This window comes from Alligator mississippiensis, chromosome 9 (assembly GCF_030867095.1).
Source record: "Alligator mississippiensis isolate rAllMis1 chromosome 9, rAllMis1, whole genome shotgun sequence".
Classification (NCBI taxonomy): Eukaryota; Metazoa; Chordata; order Crocodylia; family Alligatoridae; genus Alligator; species Alligator mississippiensis.
In genome coordinates this window covers 25551354-25570922 of record NC_081832.1, presented here as the reverse complement: position 1 = coordinate 25570922, position 19569 = coordinate 25551354, and the positions used below count along the sequence as shown (strand labels likewise).

The following is a 19569-nucleotide window of genomic DNA, read 5'->3' as shown; positions in this document are numbered from 1 at the left end:
CTGCAGAAGACTTTTGAGATCTGAAATTAAAAAGGATCAATAAGAAAAGCATCAAGACCCCACAAGTAGAAGCAAGTTATTTAGTAATAGTGCAATTGTTAAATAGTTTCTAGTGTATGTAATAAGTAGTGTATGGTTGTCTTATAGAAAATAGTGTATAGTTAAATAGTGTATATGTGTAGTGTAGAGATATAGATATTGTATGAAAGCTAGTGTATAGGTAATGTTTTGATAAACAGTGCTGGACAGATATAGAGGTGCTTGGGAGGAAAATGCTGCCCTTTTTTTCCTCCTTTTTTTCTATTTTCCTATCTTTCTATTAGTTTAAAATTTTTTTTAATTGTATTTAATTAATGTACTATCTATTTTTTAAATAATGTATTTTTATATTAAAAAAAAGTAAATGCACCACATTTTTAAATAAAGATTTGAAATTGTACAGATGTGTAGTATGTTTTCTTTCATGGGAAGATTGGCACACATGGAAGTCTGTCCATGTGGTTTGGGGTTGGGGATGGATGATGACCGTGCCCACCCGCCTCAGCGTGGGGATCCTTTGCTTGGGGACGTTTATGGCTCTACTGGAAAGAGTTACAGGGTGGACTGTTAGGGGAGGTTCAATGCTTGTTTTACCCCCAATCCCAATGTACAGTGATCCTGTCAAGCCTTTCTGAGGCTGCAGTGCCTTTTTGTAAGAAAGACTCACCCCCCAACATACACACAGAGCACCCCATCCCAAATCCGACAGACAAGAAAAAGCAGCACACAGCAATATTGTGCGAGGCATGGGAGAAACATTTGAAAGAGGGCGATTAGCAAATCTTCCATGTATTATGAGCCTAATGCTTGGCTTTTGTTTTTTGCATCACCTCCAAAACACCCTCCCTAAATGTCCTCCCCCCCCGCCCCCGACGGAGCCAAAGGTGCACAGTGGAGCAGCTGCATGCATGCACGCTGGGCAGTGTAGTGGTCACTGGCTGTGGGGGCAGAGTAGTACCCTTGGGGTGCCTATCGGGTGAGATCCCTGGTACTCAAGGAATATATTAATCCAGCTCTACATCATAACAGCAACACCCAACAGCAACACCTACCCACCCAATGCTGCTACTCTGCAGCTTGTCTTTGAGAATGGTTTCACAAAAGACAGGAGTCAGATGATTCATTCTCATTTAAATCCCTTAATGTTTTTATTGAACCTTTTATGAATCAAAGCTTTCACAGTGAGAACCCACCCACCCACCCCTGCAGGGAAGAGACAAAAAATAATGCAGGGTAGGGTGCTGCTGCCCTAGGGATCCCAAACAATATTAATCTACCTTTACATCACAAAAATGCCACCCACCCACCCACCCCACCCCCTTTCTTTGGGTGCCTTTGCAAAGTGACTGCCTTGGCAAAATGCTTGCGGTGCCTTGACAAACTATTTGTGTCCAAGGCAGACTTGTGAGGGGCAATGCATCCAGCCACTCCCCCAACCCGCACATAGGCAGAGAAGCCTGGGCAGGGAGCAAATCTTCCCATGTGGAGGGCTTGTTCATTTGCTTAGACATGGAAAGAAGGAGACCCACCAGCTGGGGGGTTTCTCAGGGGGAGTGCTGCTGGTAGTCAGGTGGAGTACTGTGTACAATTTTTCATATGTCATTAGGGAGGGTTGGAAGGCCCACCATGCAGTGGGGAAGCAAGGGTGCAGTTTTGAATGGGGCTGTAACTTCTGAGAATGGAGTGGAATATCTTAATTCTGAAATGAAGATACCAGTCACTTAAAGTCACCAGGCAGGGAGCAAGAGGGAGGGAGGGAGGGAAGGTCCTCCCTCTTTGGAGTAATCTCCCTTCCTCTTGGCAACAATGGAGGAGCAAGGGAGGAGCAACCCATATTGCCATTTACTGTTGTATACTAACCTCTGTTTTTTTTGTTACATTGAAGTAATAAATATAAACCAAATGAAAAGAAAAGGAAAATTGAATCCAGCATCTTTCAAAAGAGTAATGAAGCATATTTGAGTAAGTACTACTGTTTGGACTACCTGGACATTTGTAATTTTTCACCGTTTCAAAATCTTGCACAATGTAGGCCAGTAGGCTGAGCGACAGTCAGCCCTGGAAGCAGGGCACACACACACACACACACACACACACACACTGCATAGATGGTTCTTAACCTGACCAGAGACAAAAACATTCTATTCATTAATAAATAATAGCATGTTAATATTAAAACAATATATTTTTTTTAATTAACGATCATTATTTCACATGCATGTGTAGTAGCTACTATATTCACAGGACAAGGTCTCATTTGTCTATTTTTATAAACTCTGTACATCATGGCAGAGAGAGGGTTAATTTTTATTCATGCACTGTTTACTACCATTATCAGGATTAATCATGATGCTCATTTGTCATACAATTCTTTTTTGAGTATTATGAATCCAATACCAGTAGCGATAGGCACCTGGCAGTGAGACATTGCTAGCATTGCAAGTTGAGACTGCCAGTTAAGACAATGCAGAAGGAAGTGGTGTCAGGCATCCTTCTCAGGCTCTGTAAGTGGGTTCCTTCTCCTCTTCCTGTTGTCACCAGCAGAAGTGCAGCATAGCAATAGAAGCTAAAAATAGGAGGGAGGGAGCATGGAAAGAGCATAGGAATTTTTATTGGAAAACTACCATGCAGTGTTTCCAGACCAGATCTCTTGTACACCTTCTGTACCTTCCTTCATGACAAAAAAATCCACCAACATGATTTATATGAAAATTGAAGTAAACAATCCCCCCCACCCCCAACGGCATGGCCAAATGTTAAGTGTCACTTAAAACCAATGCGTAAAGTTTGGCCGGTTGTGGAGCACGTTGCAATGTCCTCTTTCAAGTCCCAGGTCATAAAGCGGCTCTCAGCCAGCAACTGAAACTTCACTGCACCCGACTTCAGTAGCCTGCACTCTTCTTGAATGCTGCATTCTCATTCCTGTGCCCCTCACGGGCAACTCTCCCTGTTGGTCTCCCCACTGGGCTGCCTCTGGTGTGCTGCCAACTCTCCTCTGCCTCAAACCTCACTCACTGATATAACATATGTGCACCCCAATAAGTGCTCCCCAAATTTATAGGCCTCGAATGGGGCAGGACCTCCCCACAACCCCCTGCCGCTGGCCTCATTTTGGTGTAAAAAAAAAAATCCAGTCTGGTGTTGGGCTGCAAAAGAGCATGAAAAAACGGTGGGAAAAGTGCCTTTCCAAAGTTCCTGCCTTGGCAAAATGCTTGTGAGGAGAAGTGCAGCCAGCCAGCCAGCCCTCCCCACCCCCTGTAGGCAGAGAAGCCTGGGCAGGGAGCTGCCCCATTGGGTCCCTTTGCAGAGTGGCTGCTTTGGCAAAATGCTTGTGGTGCCTTGCCAAACTGCTTGTTGTCTCGGCCGGGCTGAACCGACTCGAGGTGATTCAGAATTTACCCGTTCAGCAGGGCACATTGTTTTTGAATTGTGGAGCTCAAAACTGGATGCAGTACTTCAGCTGCGGCCTCATCAAGGCCAAGTAAAACAGGAGAATGACATCCCAGGATTTGCTTGAGAAGCTTCTATGGATGCAAGCCAGCATTTTGCTCACTTCAATAGCTGCAGCATCACATTGAAGGCTCATGTTCATCTTGCGGTTAGTCATGACCCCCAGATCCCTTTCGTCCATAGTGCTAGCCAGTGCAGCACTGCCGAGCCTATTAGCATGCTGTGGGTTTTTCTTCCCAAGGTGGAGAACCTTGCATTTTTCGGTGTTAAACACCATCAGGTTCTCATCCACCCATTTCCTGAGCCTATGAAGGTCAGCCTGGATCACCCTCCTGTTCTCAGGTGTGGACACTTTACCCCAAAGTTTGGTGTCATTGGCAAACTTGGCCAGGCCGCTTTTGATACCAATGTCCACATCATTAATGAAGATGTTGAATAGTGTTGGCCCAAGGACAGAGCCTTGGGGGACCCCACTAATCACAGTGCTTCATGACAATTGACTTCCATCAACCACCACCCTCTGTGTCTGACCGCGGAGCCAATTCTCCAGCCAGTGGATCATGGTGAAGCCAAGGCCACAGTTGGCCAGTTTTGCTAAGAGGTCATCATGGGATATCAGATCGAAGGTTTTTTTAAAGTCAAAATATACAGCATCAATCTCTTCTCTCTTGTCCAGGTGATAGGTCACCTGGTCATAAAAGGAAAATAAGATGGATCAAGCAAGACCTACCCTCAACAAATCCTTGCTGGCTATTCCTCAGGATGCTGCCATCAGCCAGTCTGTTAAGAATTGCCTCTTTGATAATCTTTTCTAAGACCTTCCATGGGATAAAGGTCAGGCTGATGGGCCTATAGTTTGCAGGATACACTTTCCTCCCTTTCTTAAAGATAGGCACCACATTGGCCTTCTTCCAATCTTCAGGCACTTCACTCGAAGATCCATGCCAGGGGCTGAGGTATGGTGCTTGTCAGCTCCTTGAGTACCCTGGGGTGTAAACTGTCAGGGCTGGCTGACTTGAAGGTATCCATCCTCTCAAGGTGGTCCTTCATGAGCTCAGCATTGATGGAGGGTAAGGAATCTCCCTCACCCAGGCCTCCCTGCCTTGTAATGGGCAGAGGCATCCCGTGAGACTGGTGAAAGACTGACGCAAAGTACCCATTTAGCAAGTTGGCTTTTTCCTGGGTGTCGGTTGTCAATTCTCCAATCTGGTTTAGCAGGGGTCCAATGTTGCCCTTGCTTTTCCTTTGGCTCCCCACATATCTAAAAAAGGACTTTTTATTGTCCTTGATACTTGTACCTAGTTGGAGTTCCGTCACAGCCTTGGCTTTCCTGTTTCACTCCCTGCAGGTCCAGACCAGTGCAGAGTATTCCTCCTCGGAAGTGGATCCAGTCCTCCATCCTTTGTAGGTCTTTCTTTTTAGATGCAGGAGTGTCACGGCGGGGTCCTACAGGAGGACCGTGAACTCCTTGAGGCCCCTTCCTCTGTGCCAAGTCGGCCCAAGGGCACCCTCAGATTCTCGCCCGCCACGTCTTTGATCTTAAGTTAAAGTTGGGAGGCTGCCTCACATCTCCTTGGGCACGGTTAGTTGGGACCTCTGTCCCCATGTTTTCCCGGACCCGCCGGGGGTCTCCCTGTATGATGGGTGCTTCTCAGGCACCCTAGCCTTATGGGCTACATGTGGCTCCAACCACCCGATACCACGCCCCAAACCTCGCAGATGGGATAGACATTGGTGTGTCTCTCTGCCTATATTCATGCCCGTCTCTCAGGCCTTCTCTGTTATGCTGCCCCCTCCTGGGCTCTCTGAGCCCCCTCGAGGCCTTCCCTGTGATGTCGCCTGTCACAGCGGGGTCCTTCAGGAGGGCCGTGATCTCCTCGAGGTCCCTCGCTCTGTGTCAGGCCGGCCCAAGGCACCCTCTTATTCTTGCCCGCCACGTCTTGTTGGAAAATGTAATAGGGAGGCTGCCTACGGCTCCCTGGGCATGGCTACTCAGGACCTCTGTCCCCGTGTGTTCCGGGACCCCTGGGGGTCTCCCGATACGGTGCGTGTTCCTCGGACACCCTAGCCTTATGGGTTATGCGTGGCTCCTACCTCCCCTGATACCACGCCCCAAGCCTCGCAGATGTAATAGACGTTGGTATGTCTGCATGCCCGCTTCCCGGGCCTCCTCTATGATCTAGCCCACTCTGGGCTCTCTCTAGTACCCAGCCTCTCACTGGGACTCTCGTCCAGCCCACTCTGGGCCTTCTCTATTCTCGGCTAGTCCCCTCTAGGACGTCCTCTCTGGCCACCGGTCTCTCGGGCCCACCGCACTACCACCCTTAATGATATGGGCTCACCGCGCTGCTACTCCCCGTCCTCTCGGAGCAACCGCAGCACCTTGCCCTTCTCTGGGATGCTGTACCACTAACCCCTTCCGTCGGGGTCCACCGCGGCACCCTGCCCCTGTCCTGGGTTTCCCTGCAGTGCAGGCCTATTACCGGGTCCGCCCCGCCCATTCTGGGCTCCTCAATATGGCCCCCCTCTAGGGCTCCTCAATATGGCGCTCTCCCCCTCTTCGGGGCTCACCGTGCCCGCACGGGGCTTCTCAATAACACGGTGTGGCACTCCCCCTCTTTGGGGCTCGCCGTGCCCCCACGGGCTTCTCAAAAATACAATGTGACGCTCCCCCTCTTTGGGGCTCGCCATGCCCACCCTGGGCTTCTCAATGAAGATCACCCCTCGCTCTGGGGCTGGGGTCTATGCACCCCGCAAGTGATCCGGTGTCTATGTCCCCTGTCTGCAACCTACCGGTTGTGCCCGCGACACACTGGCCATGCTCCTCGCTGCCAGTTGCTCCCGCACTGGTGTGCAAGCTGCGCCTTCACTGGCGCTGTAAGAATGATGTGCCCTCCTGGCGCTAGACTGCGTCCTCACTGGCGCTGGGGCACCCCACACTCTCTGGGGTCCCTATGAGGCTCAGCCACTCCTCTCTGAGCTAACTGACCTCACGACTCTGCCCTGTAACTCTCAGTGCCTAGCACGCCCTCACTGGCGCCGGGGGCCTCACACTCCCTTGTGAGTCCCCGATGAGGCCTCCTCCAACCCCTACAGCCTCACCCAAACCTCCGGTTGTAATATCACAACGTCAAAGCAAAACCACAAGCCCCTAGGCTATAACCCAAACGCAAACTCAAGCCGTCTGGCTATAACTCCAAACACAACCCAAAGCCGCCTGGCTATAACTTAACATCATGGCTTAACCTTCACTCAAGCGGTACTTGCTGTTAGCCTCGGGAGCTCCTGCCTCTCTGGCTGCTGGCAGAGAACTGCTAGCCTGGCTTCGGCCCTGGGCTTTATAAGGGCCAGGCCCTGCCCCCTTCTGGCCAGCTGGCTCCCCTTAGTTGCTCTGGCAACCTGCAGCTGTGCTCGTTATGACCTGCCAGGGCTCTGTCTCTCTCTCCCTGGCAGTTTCTCCTCTCTAGGAGCAGAGCATCGAGGTGCCCTGCGACATCGCCCCTCTCTGGGGCCTCCTCTGTCGTGCAGCCCCTCTCTTGGGCTCTCTGAGCCCACTTGGGGCCTTCCCTGTAATGTCGCCCCCTTTCCTGGGGACTTCTGCGCCCCCTCTGGGACTTCTCATCAAGCCACCTCTCTCTCAGGCCCAACCGCACTGCTACCCCCACTCTCCAGGGCTCACCGCACCACTACCCCCTCTCCCCGGGGTTCACCGCAGTACACCACCCTTCTCCGGGGTTTACTGCAGCACTAGACCTTCCTCAGGGCTCGCCACACCTGCCCTGGGGCTTCCTAATAATACTGCCCCTCTCTGGGGCTCGCTGTGCCCACGCTGGGCTTCCTAATAATACTGCCCCCTCTCTGGGGCTCGCTTTGCCCATGCTGGGCTTCCTAATAATACTGCCCCCTCTCTGGGGCTGGGGTCTAAGCCCCCTTTAGCTGTGCCCTCCTTGGCGCCGGGGTTCCCACACCACTGGGGGTTCCCCCTGAGTATGCTGCGCCTGCTCTGGTGCTGGGGTCCTCACCCTTCGTTGCGAGTCCCCGATGAGTACACTGCGCCCTCCTCAGGTGCTGGGGCCCCCACTCCTCTGGGGGTCCCTATGAGGCCTCCTCCAACCCCTTATAGCCTCACCCTAGCCACCAGTGTAATAAACAACAAAACAAAATGCAAGCCTCCTGGCTAAAACTTAACTTAAGGCCGCCTGGCTATAACAACATTGCTCCAATCTCCTGGAGCCACCATCCTTTACTCTGCTCGAGCAGTTCTCGCATTTCAACTTCAGGAGCTCCTCTCCATCTGGCCACTAGCAGGGAACTGCCAGCCTGGCCTCAGCCCTGGGCTTTATAGGAGCCAGGCCCTGCCTCCTACAGGCAGCTGACTTCCTGGTTGCCCCTGGCAACCCGCAGCTGTGCTCGTTATCCCTGGCAACCCACAGCTGTGCTCGTTATGTCCTGCCAGGGCTCTTTCTCCCTGGCAGTTTCCACTCTCTAGGAGCAGAGCACTGAGGTGCTCTGCGACAAGGAGGTTCACTAGTTCCCTGGAGAGCCAGGGGGGCTGCTGCGCCCTTTTGCTTCCTTTCCTCCAAGATAGAATAGACTTTGCTTTTGCATCCAGGATTGCTCCTTTGAGGAGCCACCACACATACTGAACTCCCCTCCCCTTTGGATTGTGGCCCTTTAGGGCCTCATCGACAAGCCTCCAGAGCTTGTCAAAGTCAGCTTTCCTGAAGTCAAGGACTTATGTATTGCTGACTGACTTGACAGCTTCACAGTGGATGGTGAAAGTGATCAGCTTGTGTTCACTGTCACCTAGCTTCCCTTTGATCATTAGGTCACTGATTAGGTCATCCTCCATTGCCAGAACCAGGTTGAGCAGCACTTTACCTCTTGTCAGCCTGTAGACTTCCTGCATCAGATAGAGCTCATCCATGCATGAGAGAAAGCTTTGTGACCACTCGGATTTGACCAAGCTCTCTTGCCACAAGGTGTCTGGGTAGTTGAAGCCTCCTATGACAACCATGCACTGGGAGCATGAGGCATCAACCAATTCCATGGAGAGCTCGTGGTCAAGCTCTTAATCCTGGGTAGGAGGTCTGTAATAGACTCCCACCCTTGTGTCACCTGTGCCGTGTTCCCCACAGATTTTGATGCAGAGGGTCTCCAGCCATTCAATCTGGGCACCAATGTCAGCTTGCAAGGATGCATAGCTTTCCTTGACATAGAAAGCTACACCCCTGCCCCTTTTGTCCACTCAATCCCTCCTGTACAGGGTATAGCCATCTATACCTGTGGCTCAGTCATGGGTGGAGTCCCACCAGGTCTCCGTTATCCCTATGACATCATAATTATTTGTGTTAAGTAGGAGGACAAGTTCCTCCTGTTTATTCCCCAACCTCCTGGCATTTGTGTACAGGCATGCAAGTGCCCCTTGGGGGCCCTTGCCTTGCCTACAGCTCACTCCAGGACTGGGGCAGGCGTGCGCTTCCTTAAGTGCCTTGGTCTGCTGGCTTTGCAAGGGTTGCTCAGCAGGTCAGCAGTGGCAGTAGTCCTCCCATCCCCCGTCAGGCTTAGTTTAAAGCCCAGTGGAGCAGGTCAGCCAGTCTGGCTGAGAAGAGCCTCCTCCCCAGTGGAGAGAGGTGGAGGCTGCCCCTTCCCAGCAGCTCACTGCCTCTCTCACCAAAGAGCGGACTGTGGTCATGGAAGCCAAAGACTTTAGTCTTAAGCCTCCTCAGCAGGGCATGATCAGTTATTAGGGCAAACTTGTGCCCTAGCAGGTAATACCAAAAATAGTCAACACCCCATTTTATGGCCAAACATTCATGTTCAACCATCACATACCTTGTCTCCTGTGGATTCAGCTTCCTGGCATAGGCTACAGGCCAAAGGGTTCCATTGACTTCTTGCAAAGGAACGGCACCTAATGCTCTATCAGAGGCATCTGCCTGCAGGATAAAAGGTGATTCAGAGTCTGGAGTCTCCACCACTGCATCCTGACAGAGGGCTTTTTTGTCTTCTCGAATGCCTGTCTACACACGGTATCCCACTTAAGGGGGCCCTTACTCTTCCCTTGCAGCAAATCAGTTAAGGGTGCTGTGATTTCTATGAACTGAGGTATAAATCATCAATAATACCCTGCTAGGCCTAAGAATGCTCTCAGCTGTTTGTGGCTCCGGGGTGGAATATAATGACGCAAAGCTTCTACCTTGTCAGCTAACGGGTAAATATGTCCCTGGCCTACCAAAACCCGTAGGTACTTTGTACTCAGCCTTACCCAGGACACATTTTTGGGTTGGCCATGAGCCCAGCTTGATGTAATTCCTGCAGCACTGCCTTGACTGCTTCTAGGTGCTCCTCCCAACTTTTCGTATATATAATATCATGTATGTAAACGGTGGCGTATTGCTGATGTGGGGCCAACACCCATTTGATTAACCTTTGAAAGGTAGCTGCCACTCTGTGTAGCCCAAAAGGCATCTGCCTAAATTCATATAAGCCCCACAGAATGCCAAACACAGTTTTGGCCCCATCTTCCCTCTGCAGCAGCACCTGCCAGTACCTCTTTGCAAAATCCAGGGTTGAGATAAACCTGGCCTGTCCCACTTTCTCCAACAGCTCACTAATCTGAGGTATGGCAAAAGCATCAAATCATGATATGGCATACACTTTCCTGAAGTCCACACATAGCCACAATGACCCATCAGGCTAAGTCACCCTATAGTGGGGCTGTGCCACGGACTTCAGGACTCCTGAATGATGCCCTGTTTCAACATTTTTAAAATTTCCATACAAATGGCCTCATCTGTAATGTGGGATCCTCCTCCATTTTTCTCTAACAATCGGCCCTACAGGGGTTATTATCCAATGAGTTATCCCTCTAGCACACCCTGGAATTTCACTAAAAATATCTTGAAATTAATTTGCCACACCCCTGAACTGGTGCTGTTGCTGAGGACTGAGTTGGACTCCAACCAGGACCATTATCCCCTCTGTGTTCTGTCTCATGTCCACCCCCGACGAAGCTCCTCATCCGGTGGAGAGGAATCAATCAACAAACCCTCCTGGTCTCATCGTTTAAGTAGATTAACATAGTATATTTGCTTCGCTTTCCTATGTCCCAGTTTAGATACCCCATAATGGACAGGGCCAACTTGCCGAATCACCTCAAAAGGCTCTTGCTAACACCTTAGGAGCTTCTTCTCAGTATCTGGGAGTTACACCAAGACCTTCTGGCCTACTTGAACGCTCCTCTCCTGAGTCTTTTTATCATAGGTAGCCTTTTGAGTCCTCTGCGCTACCCTCAATTTTTCTCGTGACAGTTCCCCTGCTTTCTGCAAGAACTGCCTCAATTCTCGCACATACTCTATGTGGTTAATCCCCTCCGAGGTATTTCTTCTCAACCTTCTATCACCAGATCTAACAATCCCCTTGGATGATGTCCATATACCTAGTCAAATGGGGCACACCCCAAGGATGACAACAGACAACAGTGGCAGAATCATCAGGTCCCACTTATGGGGCTCTGCCTGCACACACCACCACAGCACATTCTTCAAGGTCCCATTAAACCTTTCCACTAACGCATTGGTTTGGGGGTGGTATACAGTCATATGTAGTTGTTTAATTTGCAATACCCTACACAGACTCCGCAGAAACCCTGACATAAAATTAGACCCTTGTTCCATGACAATTTCTTTCGGGATGCCCACCCGGGTGATCCATTTTAGAAGTTCTTCTGCTACCCGGGGCCCAGTGACAGCTCACATGGGGACTGCCTCTGGGAACTGGGTTGCATAATCTATGATAACCAACAGATACTGATGCCCTGCTGAACTTTTGGGGAGGGGCCCCACCACATCCAGTGCAATGCGGGAGAACAGAACCCCTATCATGGGCATAGATTGTAAGGGTGCCTGGGCTGGTTTATTCATGCTTACCCTCTGACATGCCAGGCAGGCCCGGCAGAAACTCTCCCCCTGCTCATACATCTTGGGCCAAAAGCACCATTTTGTTAATCGGGCTTCTGTTTTGTTATACCCCATATGTCCCGCCCAAGGGATGTTCATGGGCCAACCTCAATAAGGAAACCCTAAATATGGTATTAAAAGTTAGGCTACCTCCTCCCCCTCTTGTGTCCCTTGCTTTATCCTATAAAGCAACCCTCTCCTGACCTTGAATCTCGGCAGGCTTGTATAATTTCCTGGGTCTACCACTTCCTCTTTATTTTTTGCCAGCTCGGTCTCTTTGATGGCTTGGAAATCCCTCTCTGTCTCGTGTGTGCTCTGGAATGATTTACTGCAGGATAATCATTCCACATTGAAGCTTTCCCCAACTGGATCATCCTCCTCACTCCCCAATAGGCCAACTTCACCCAGCCTGTTGTCCCTTATGATGTTTAACACATCATAGATTTCTCTCCAGTTCCAGCTTAAAATCATTGGGTAAGGTAGGTCCCGAGCCACCCCAACAGGTATGTCTCTAGTGGTCTTCAATACAGAGACCTGATAAACCCTCTGGGGGTAATAAGTGCCATGTCTGTGCATGCATGTTATCCTGACCAGGCTGGCCTTCAGCATATATTCGCCAGGTGCCAGCATATCCTGTATAAATGTGAGAGCACACCCAGTATCCACAATGGCTTCAAACCTCTCACCTCCAACCCATGCTTCCACCACTGGATGGGGCAATGGGCCACCTTTAATCTCCTTCCTTATGCTACAGTCCATGGACTCCACGCCTCCAGATTCCCCAGGACCTGGAGTTGTGCCCAAGTCTTCAAACAGAGATACCTTATCGTCCACATCAGGTGGGTGCAGTCTCAGGACATGTGCCATGCCTTCCCACTTTGGATACAGATCATCAGTTATTGTTGGGCCTCCTATGATGTCGGGTCTCTCTACTCCCTGGTCTCATGGACTCATGGGGTCTCAGGTACACAGCAGCCTTTACATTCTGATCTGAAGGCTTTTTCCCTAGAGTGCTGCTGAAGTTTTCTGCCAATTGCAGTGCCTCAGCTGAAGATACTGGCCTATGGTATCGGACCCAATTCTGGGTTTCTTCATCCAAGTCATTCAGAAACTGTTCTAGTAGGATCCTGTCACAGATGTCATTCTTTGAACTTTCTTCTGGCTTCAACCACTTTGTTAACAGATCAACTAAACGTTGCAGAAAAGTCCATGGCTCATTTCCTCTCTCTTCTTTTTAGCTCTGAATGCCTGCCAGCAGGTCTCGGGATTAATATCCAGCCAATAAAGGATTTCTCTCTTTACCTTATCATAGTCCATAGCTTTGTTCCACATCATGGCACCATAGGCTGCTTGAGCTTTTCCTATTAGCAATACTCCCAGCTGTCCAGCCCAGCAGGATTTTTCAAGCCCAGCCACCAGCGGTGCCCACTCCAAACTTTCCAAGAATACCTGTGGGTCATCATGCACTGACATCTTAGGTACTCTTAATTCTACCCCCATTCCTTTGATGCCATGCCTGTTGCTGGATCCAACTTTCCTCCAGGGTAATCTAATAAGCTGACTGTTATTTTTGCTGGAGGACTTGCCTCATCAAATGTAGCATCTGCTGAATAGGATCTGTTCTCGCTGCAGCCGCCATCAAGACTCCCATATTTTCAGCTTCCCCTTGGCTGTTATGAGAATTCCTGGCCAATGCACTACTTTGTCATGATATTACTGTGTAAGGATGTGGGCCTTTGCATCCCGTTACCATTCACTGGCCTTCCTCTTCCCCAAGGCCAGCACCAGTCAGCTTGCTGTCCACCCAGTGATACTTTCCCTGCTGCAGGGAACTCAGATACAGCCTCTCTCTTCCCCCTTGTCCTTAGTTCATGAGTGTTTGATCACCAGACCCACGATCAAGTGTTTTGTTTTGTTTTTCCCTCTTCAGTAATTGATGGTGCACCAGTTTAATTAACTGCCTGCGGTGGCAATTAACATAGAAGCGTCTTCTTCCTTTTTTTTTTTATTTTTTTTTTTTTTAGGTGTGTGAGCTTCTCTGAGCTCTCAAGACCTTACAGGTCTTTTGCCCTGTTTCTGGGTACTTCAGTTCTGGGCAGCAGACTGGCATTCACCCTATCTGCCTGCCCCTGTCTCTCTCCTCTATCATTTTTCCTTGTCCTGTCTCCCAGGACCAGAAATAGCCCTGGACCACTTAATTAGCCCCATTCATCTCACCCAGTGAAGTAATAAATCAGTGCCGGGGGAAACTGGGAGCTCCCATTGGAGCATGGCCATGCCACCATGGCTGGGTAAACTCCCCTGGTTACGAGTCTGCTCCAGGTATGTATTCTTGATCTTTTCACAGAGGGGCAGTAGGGCTGTATGAAATTTCACCGTCTGTTTCATTTCGATGCTGTTTCAACTCATTTCAATCCTGAAACAGTGAGATCGAAATGAAATGAAAGGCTTCGGAACAGCCTCAAAAGGAATTGAGGGCAGTCAAAAGATTTCAAAAGTTTCAAAATGTTTCATGTTTTGAAGCTGAAGCTGGGCTTGCCTGCAGGGAAACAGAAAGTAAGGAGAGGGAGGGGGAAGAGGGGAGAAGGACTGCTCTGATATTAAGTGTGTAGCTGGCCAATGACTGTGATCCTTCCCTGAGGTTCCTTCCAATCCCAGTTCTCTGGGGGAGGGATGTAAAAACAACATAAAAGGCAGCATTGTTTGAACTGGCCTGCTTTCTGCCTTGGGGTCAGTTACTGAGCTGTCTTCCAGAAGCTCAGGAGCATTAGACAACAAAGGCTACTACTACCATTGATTTCCTACTTGCTATCCTAGCAAGTGGGATTCCACAATACCTTTTGCTTTCTTTCTAGACCCTTTGATTTTATTATTATATTCATTAATTGATTATTTTCAATTCCATAATTATATTGTATATTATACTATAGAATTTATATAAGAAAACACAAATATATGTTTATATATTTTTATATTCTTTATTATATTTCATATTATACTATAGAAAATGCACATATACATTTATATATTTTTATTTTATTCATTATATTGAAAGCATATTATACTAAGACTGTGCGAAGCTTCAGTTCATGATTTGATTTGGTGGAGATTCAGCCCAATTCAATGGCTGACTCTGAATCTCAGTCAAATCAGGAGACCCTTTACTCTCTCCGAATCAAATCAGAACCCTCCAAATTGATTCAGAGAGATTCAGAAAGATTCAGCAATTCAGACATAGACACAGCTTTAAATGTTTTTTCTACATACCTCAGTATAGCAGGTGGCTCGTGAATGCTGTGATGGTGGGGCAGATGGAGCGTCCCACAGAAGTGCAGGGGGCTTGGCAGCAGACCCAGAAGTGGACCAAAAGCACTTCTGGTGCAAATCCGGGTCCGCCAGGGAGTGTGCCTGCACCCCCCAGCTCGGTGACTAGTGCCTCCTGAGTCTGGAGGGGCATCTGGGGTCCCCCCATGGCTGATCACTGAGCTGGGGGGCTGCAGGGGGGCCTCCCAGCACACTCAGTGGTGGACCCAGAAGTGGACCGGATGTGCTTCCCATCCACTTCTGGGTTCACCACCAAGCATGCAGGGGGACCCCTCATGCTCCTGTGGGACACACCATTTGCCCCAGCACTGCAGCATTCATGAGCTGCACCTGGTACCTTAACGTATGTAGGAAAAAAATGTAAAGCTGTGTCTATGGCCAAATTGCTGATTCTCTGAATCAGCATCAAATCTTCACATTCAGATTCAGTCAAATCAAATTGGGGACAGTGATCCGAATTAACTAATCGAATCACTGCCCCTGATTTGGGCTGAATCTGAATCAAATATGGCCTATTTCACACATCCCCATAATATACTATAGAATTTATATAGGAAAACACAAATATACATTTATGTATTTTTATTTTATTTATTATATTGCAAGCATATTACAACATAGAATTTATATAGAAAAACACAAATAAAATTATATATTTTTATTTAATTTATTATATTGCAAGCATGTTATAATATAGAATTTATATAGGAAAACAGACATACATTTATATAGTTTTTAGTGCTGTGTGAGTCTTTAGATCCCACTTCGGATCCAGAGCCACTTCAGGTGCTTCAGTATCCAAACCAGCACATCCAGATTGAAGCGGGGTCCCAGCAATGGTATCCGAAGTGGGTCAGGGGTATTCAAAGTGCTTCAGATCTGCTTTGGATGCTTTGGACCTGCTTTGACCATTTTGAGGCACAATTAGAAGAGGGAGGGGGAGTGGGGGCAGGACAGGGAGTGGGGGGGGGGGGGGGAGGCGGGGGAAGCAGGAGGAAAGACTCATGTCTGTAGGTAGCCAGGGAGAAGGATTTCTCCCTGGCTACCTTTCCAATGGCAGCATCTGTGGGGTGGGACTAGAAACAGCATAAAAGCCTCTGTTTCCAGCCCTTCTGTGCCTTTTGCAGCTCATTCCCTGTCAGCAGCTGTGTGAGAGAGGAACACTCGGACTGAGACTTGCCTGCTCCTTTTTCTTGTTATGAAGGAGTGGTTAGGATTTAGCTTAGCTTAGCTATTCTATTCAATTATTATTAGTATTACAATTCAATTTATTTCTTTGATTTTATATTTGCTTTTTTTTTTTTGAAACTTTGCAAAAAAAAAGGTGTGTTTTCCCAGCCAGTGTTATCTAGCACGGAGCAGGGTGGCACAGATTGCTTGCACACATGCACGCACGCACGCATGCACACACACACACACACACACGCACACACAATATAGGAAAAAAATCACAGCACAGAAAGACAGACAGATATTCACAGCAGAACAAGACACACAGATCATATATTAAGAGCACAACAAGACAGATATTTACAGAAGAAGACACACAGATCATATATTGAGAGCACAACAAGACACTGGTATTCACAGGAGAACAAGACAGACAGATATACAAAAAGTTTCACACACACACACAGACCTTTTGCAGCACAGGAAAGATCAATATGAAGTGTGCTGGAAAAGCAGGTGCCAGGTCTTCTGGCAGGGGAGGGAGAGGGGGTAGGGGGAGAGCTAGAGCTGCAAGCCCCCTCCCAAACACAGATGCATTCTATCCCTGAGCAGCCATGACATCAGCACTGCCAGTGGAAGCCAGGAGGTGGGAGCAGTGTCTGCACATGACATCCCTTTACCTGCACCACCTCTGCTCAGTCCAGAAGCGGGCACCAGCAGTGGAATCACTGACTTCTCCACCCCAATTTCAGCTGTCAGCATGAGGCTCCCACTGCCAGAGGAGGATCTGGATCTGGAACCAGGGATGCTGAGCGTGCTGGCTCAAGCAATTATTTGGACTGAGGGGGAATCAGAGTTTGTGCTCCACACCCCTTAAGTTTCCCCTAAACTCAGGTCTCCTCCGGAAAGCAGCACTTCGGAGGAGGCTGAGGTTGTGAAGGCAAGTGGCTCAACTGAGGCAACTCTTCCTGTTGTTCAGACTCAGCCTGCTGAGAAGGGGGAAAAGGCAGGATCCTCACCCTCAACTCAGAAGTGGGGGAATAGTGTAGTGTGGGATTATTTTGAGATGGCAGATGATCCCAGGTTTGCCATCTGCCAGCACTGCCAAAGCCACATGAGCTGTGGCAAAGACGTGAGACATTTCTCCACCACAGCCATGATGCTGCATCTGAGGAGGCACCACCCCCTTCCCTTCTTTCTGCTGCTCAGCCTGGCACCAGTGTGAGTGTGCTGAAAGGGAAGTCCCCCGCTCGCTCCAAAGACCCCTTACCCCCAAAGCAGAAGCAGGCCACCCTGGACCAGTGGGGGAATGGTGGACAGAAAGTGGGGTGCATTCCCAAAGCGTGGGAGATAACCCAGAGCATTGGGGAGATGCTTGCTCTGGATAGCCAGCACTTCTTCCTAGTGGAGTGGCCAGGGTTCAGGCGGCTCATGGTACTTCTGGCCCCATTTTACAAAATGCCCGCATGCACCACCTATAGCAGGGCGGTGGTGCCCTCCCTGTATGAGGCATGCAGGGAGTACTTGAGGGAGGAGCTGTGCAAGGGACGGTTGCAGATAGCCTTGCACTTCACCTCCAACATCTGGAGCAGCCAGGGTGGTGATCATGCCTACCTCTCCCTCACAGGGCACTGGTAGACTCAGTCAGACCATCGGTGGGCTCTACTGCAAGCCAAGGTGCTGGATGCGTCCCACATAGCAAGGGAGATCATGGGGTCCATGAACCGCATGGTGCAGGGGTGGCTCATTGGGCAGGCTGAGCTCACCCACGGGTTCATGATCACTGACAACGGGGCCAATATGGTGAAGGCTGTCAGTGATGCCAATTTGTTGGCATCTGCTGTGTGGCACACAGGCTGCACCTAATAGTGAGGGATGTTTTGGAGGGGGACAGAGCTGCTGGTGATGGTGCCGCCACCATTACTGCTGCAAGCCAGCTGATTTTGAAATGCAGGAAGGTGGTAAGCTACTTCCACTCCAGCATCAAGGGCGGGCAAGATGCTGAGGGAGAAACAGGCAGATCTGAACTTCCCACAGCACAGAATCATACAGGATGTGGAGATTTGGTGGAACACCACATACCTGATGCTTGAAAGGTTGGTGGAGCAACACAAGGCTATCCATGAGATGGCCTTGCTTGGGGAGATTGGGATCAGCGGTTGAGTGGGATACCATCTCCCAGATCTTGGTGGTCCTCAAGCCCTTCCTTGAGGCCACCAAGACCCTTAGCACTGGCAATGCCCTCCTCAGCCAGGTGATCCCCCTAGTGAGGGAACTGGAGAACCAAATGGAGAAGTTCCAGGGGATCGATGTTCCTGGCTGGGGCAGGCTACTGTCACCAGATGTGCAGGCACTGGTGAGGCAGCTGAAGGAGGACATCAGAAAATAGCTGGATCCCTTGCAGTCCAGTACGGTTCATATGATGGTGGGCATGTGTGACCCGAGCGTGAAGGGGAGCATGTACACTGGCAGACCCAAAACCCTTGATCACTGGATGCAGGTGCTGGTGATCAAAGTCAGGGAGCCCAAAGTGCAGAGGCAAGGGGATGTGGAAGAGGGGGATCCACTTTCCCATGCCAGCACTCCCAGCACCAGCACTGGTGCCAGCAGCAACACCAGCCAGTCTCCTCCATGCCAGCCACTGCCAATGTGGGCCATGAGCATGGCTTCAATGCTGGGGTCCAAATGCACCAGACCCCAGCCTCAGGCAGGTAGCACTGAGGCTTCGGTGGCTACCTATCTCACTGAGGATGTGGAGCCACTGGACTGTGACCCCTTGGCCTACTGGGCAAACCGCGGGCAGATGTGGCAGGCTCTGGCAACAGTTGCCCAGCAACACCTGTCTTGCCCACTGACCAGTGTTCCAAGTGAGAGGGAACACACCCCACCGCACCTGCTTGGATCCTAAATTGGTGGAGTAGCTCATGTTCCTAAAGGTGAACCTCCTGCTGCTGGGGTACCCCAAGCTCCACCTGCAAACAGACTGAGTGCCACCCTCTTCACTCCATCTGCACCAATTTCCCTTTTTGAGTTTTTGAAAAGCCAAGTAATTCCCCATTCTCAGCTGGAGCGGGCACTAACTGCATCACCAGCCAGAAGGAGAAGAGCATGTCCCTGCTGAGCTCATTCCCCCATCAGGATGAACTTGGAGGTATGGGACTCGGGCTATGGGGAAGGAGGAGATCCCAGGTCCTGGGCATGACCACTAAAACTGCACCCTACCAGGGTAGGGAGGCCTGGTGGGACTGCTGGCAGCATGGCAGCCCTGTAAATGCCAGGATCAATGATCCCCTGGTGAAAGGTGGGTAGGAGGTGCCATACCCTCCAGCTAATGCACATACGCACAAAGTTCTGGCTGGGGAATGCCCAGACCTGTCACGTCTTTGCCAGGCCTGATGCTTGCTGGTTGCAGTGCACTTGTGAGGCTCCCGGTGAGCTCAGCTTAGCTGCCCGGGATGCCAGCTTTAGAGTTGAAAACCCCTTTGTTAGGCTGAGGAAGTACCTGCAGGTGGTCCTGGATGGAAGGAATAGTAAAGAAGCCAGAGACTGGCCTGACCCACAATGCAGGCAAGAAAGCCAGTCAGTGAAAATGGAAATGGAGGCGTCAGGGGGTGAGGGACAGGCT

At 49.9% G+C, this 19569-nt stretch overlaps 1 long non-coding RNA gene across 1 annotated transcript in view; it reads right to left on the bottom strand.

Annotated features, from left to right (window-relative positions):
* Positions 1 to 2084: 2084 nt before the first annotated feature.
* Positions 2085 to 19569, bottom strand: part of LOC109282432 (uncharacterized) — a 107335-nt gene continuing 89850 nt past the window's right edge. The window contains exons 3-4 of the long non-coding RNA XR_002089406.2: positions 9325 to 9428; positions 2085 to 2605 (exon numbers count right to left, since the gene is read on the bottom strand). This is a non-coding gene — a long non-coding RNA (uncharacterized LOC109282432). The remainder of the gene's footprint in view (positions 2606 to 9324; positions 9429 to 19569) is intronic.